We start from the raw sequence: 3,729 nt of genomic DNA on the forward strand, positions 1-3,729 counted from the left end.
AAATAAGGCCAAGAAACACATCCTAAACATTTGTTAACAAGCAAAAAAGTTATCTACTCTTGTAGAGTAGAGAATTTGCTACAAAAAGATGTAAAAACCATTTAACCCACTCATTCACATGAAAAAATACATTGATTTAACTTTTGTAAGACACTTTTTGCTGTGTAAAGGCAATATGCAAGGGAGGGTCAATGGTCATGAATATTGATGTGTTTCACACCTGAGGAGACCCAACCCCCTAATGGCTCAGTGAGGAATGTTGGGACAAAAGAACTGTGACTGTGGGGAGACTTAAAGAGAAAATCTTTTGCTTGTAGTTAAAAAAAATAGGTTAAAATAAAGTACAAAATACTTTTTTAGTAAAATAAAAGTCTTATAGGCTTGCAAAAAAATGCTAAAAACATGAACAATACAATAGATTTAAGAAGCTTTATTATAATTATAAATGAAGAAGCTTCATTGTAATTATAAATAATAAAGTAACAATATGTATACATGTAACAATATTCTATATGACCAGTACAATATGGCTCTAATTAAAAGAAAAGGATTCTAAATGGTCAGCTGTGAAAGTTTGGTGTGCATCTAAAAATACTTCCAAATATAAAAAAATAAGGTATACATTTGTAAACCATCACACACTGTAACTCTTTGGGAATGGAGTTAAATGTTGTCGTCCCATTGTTCAAAACGTGCGGGTACCAGACGAAGTTGGTGTTGCAGACACATTCCTGAAAACATATCTTAATTAATATCATGTATTTTCAAAGTACAAAGCAACACATCAGTATTACTAATATTGAGAACTTTTTTTAATAATTAATAGGGGTGACCCCGAATAGTTGAAGATTCGATGCATCGGAGAAGCCGGATTCGACTACCAATCTCACAGTCGAATCGTTGCAGATGTGTTATGAAATGAGGATCATTCAATTTTGGCCGTATATGGGTGCACACATTATCTGATTTCACATATAACAGCTTTCTCCCAATATATTAATATACAGTATATTATTATAATGCTGCAAATAATATGTGATGTAGCAGCTTTCAATAAATATTTTTAAAATGCGTTAAATCCAACTAACAAAGCCTGTGATGGGGCTACACGTCCATAAGAGGTTTCTATGTTAATAAACCATTGCATCTTTGTTTCTACATTTAAAAGACAAAGCTGGCAATTCTGGCAATACTTTCGTTTTTTATTAATTTCTTTATTTTATTTATAAATCACTCTGGGTTATCTGATTTATCTATTTGGCTTGTGTTTTGTTTCCGTGCACTTGAGGCATTTTGCACATTTGTTCTGCACGTTGTTACTTCTGACCTTATTTTATTTAAAAAATGTATTTATTATAAACGTAAATTCTGATATAATTTAAGTCTGTACATTTTGGATTGTTTTTCGTTCTATCGACGTTGCGCTATTGCGTTCTGGCCATGTTTGCGCATGCAATTTAGCCGAAAGTGCTAGGTGCTCTACGTCTCATATTTAGAAGTTCATCGAACTAAACATTACAAAACGGATGTTTTTCGACGGGTATACGTTTTAAAATGTATTTCAAACCGAGTGGTTATCTATTATGGTCGGTGTTCACTTTCAAATGATAGCAAAGAGATTCCTGAAATAAATAATATCATCAGGTCTTTCTGTATCTAAAGTGAATACAGAGATGATCAAAGTCAAAGCAAGCAAGCATTTCTGTGCTAAACAATAACGCGTAGTGTCTATAAAATCATTAATTTCAGTGTTTTTCTTGTTATAAATTAACGTTTAATGAATTGTATACAAAGCTTAGTTTTTATCATTTACAGTAACAATCACAAATTATTTGTCATTTGTCTTTTTTTTGGTCATGGCTTTGACGCGCTTAATCTCCAAATTAAATAAAAATACTAAATTGTAGCCGGGGTTTCCAAGGCAGGATCACCATTGTTATTTTTTAGGTTTAGTTCTCAAAATGTTTTTTTGTGTGATGTTCTGTAGATCGTGGCATTAAAATGTTATGAGGAATAATTAAACAAATGTTGCCTTACATTTTACCTTAAAAAAAATATATAAATGCATCCACAGTCAAATATATACTGTTATATAACTCAGGCAGTAAAGCAGAAAATAATTGGGTACAGAGATGCGCTGTATATGTTTGTTAACGGGCCATTACCGGACATATTTATAGCTAAAAATTAACACATGACATATCTCCGGGCACATTTACAGCACATCAATACTAGGCTACATCGAAACATTTACACCCGAACAGATACATGCATATTTGAGCATGATGACAATCTCTGGGCACATTTACTGTTATCATGTAAGCAACATGTCAGTAATACAAATATTGTGAATGCATAAGTTCTATGTTTATGCATAGTTTTATGCATTAAAAAATCAAGCAACACATCAGTAATACTAATATTGAGAACAGAAAAGCCGGTAAATGTAACTTACACTTTATGAATTTCGGGTTCGTTTCTGCATGCCCCCGTGCGAGTAAATGACGATGAAGCCACGTTACTAAAAAAATTTTTATTTGTATCATGTATTTTCGGAAAATACAGATATGTTTATATATATATACATCTTGTATTTTCCAAATTACTACGCAAAACATCAGTAAAAGTCTACTAATAAAACAGAAAAGCCCGCAAATGTGACTTACCCTTTATGAATGTCCGTCGCATTTCTGCAAATGCCCGCTGAAGAGGAGAGTGATGCTGCCACATTCCTACAAAAGTTTTTAATAATTAATATAATGTATTCTCCACAGTAACAAACTTATAAAGCAATACTAAGGCGGTAAAGCATAGTTGAGATAAGATAATTGGGTACATAGATGCGGTATATCTTTGTTAACGGGCCATTACCGGACATATTTATGGCTAAACATTAACACATTACATATCTCCGGACACATTTACAGCACATCGATACTACATCGATACATTTACACCCGAACAGATAGTCGCGTAAACAAGACTTGTTGAGGCATAAACACTAGTCAAAATATATTCTAAATAGTGATATTGTTTTATGACATATTGTATATTTACAGCACACCATACAATCATACTGTTTAACGCATGACATATCTCCGGGCTCATTTACAGCACAATGTTACACCCGAGCAAATAAAGAAGCCTTATTGATAAGTCGGCATGGACACTATAGTTATAGTAGTGATATTGCTTTATAACATATTCACATTACACTAATCAGCATACGGTTTAATGTAAGAACTATCATTTTAATGTAAACAAGTTGCCAATTACGAGACGTTTCTATAAAGTCATTATGAATATCTGCGTGCAAATAGTCAGTATACAGTATATAAAAGTTTACATCACACAACATTTCAACAAATGTAGGTAAAACTTACTCTTCAGAAATTATATCCTCAGCTGGATCAAGTCGCTCTTCAAAAAACAAACGTTCATCGTCAGAGTCCTGCTCTTCGTCTGAAGAAACAGTATAGCTTCCTCACCTGTAAAGCGTGTCATCTTCCCAGCGCGTTGATAAGTGGATGAAACTGTCAAACTCGCTGGTTCTTAAAGCATTGTTTGGGGGCGTTGATCTTGTTTGCATAGCCCGCATCAGGTAATTTCCATATGAATGGCGCGCACACGGTAGGTGGGATCACATTAGCGCTAATGAGGTCGAGACAGAAAAACTGTACCTCTCTTTACTTACATGTCGATTACACAAACAGACAATGAGTTCTTCAG

General features: G+C 33.6%; 1 long non-coding RNA gene across 1 annotated transcript; it reads right to left on the bottom strand.

Moving 5' to 3' along the window:
* Positions 1 to 415: 415 nt before the first annotated feature.
* LOC141361657 (uncharacterized) lies at positions 416 to 3,369 on the bottom strand. The gene is made up of 3 exons (XR_012367833.1): positions 2,667 to 3,369; positions 2,456 to 2,521; positions 416 to 731 (listed from the first exon to the last, which is right to left on the bottom strand). It is a non-coding gene; the product is annotated as an uncharacterized lncRNA (long non-coding RNA).
* Positions 3,370 to 3,729: the final 360 nt, after the last annotated feature.

The sequence above is a fragment of the Misgurnus anguillicaudatus genome, chromosome 3 (genome assembly GCF_027580225.2).
Source record: "Misgurnus anguillicaudatus chromosome 3, ASM2758022v2, whole genome shotgun sequence".
Classification (NCBI taxonomy): domain Eukaryota; kingdom Metazoa; phylum Chordata; class Actinopteri; order Cypriniformes; family Cobitidae; genus Misgurnus; species Misgurnus anguillicaudatus.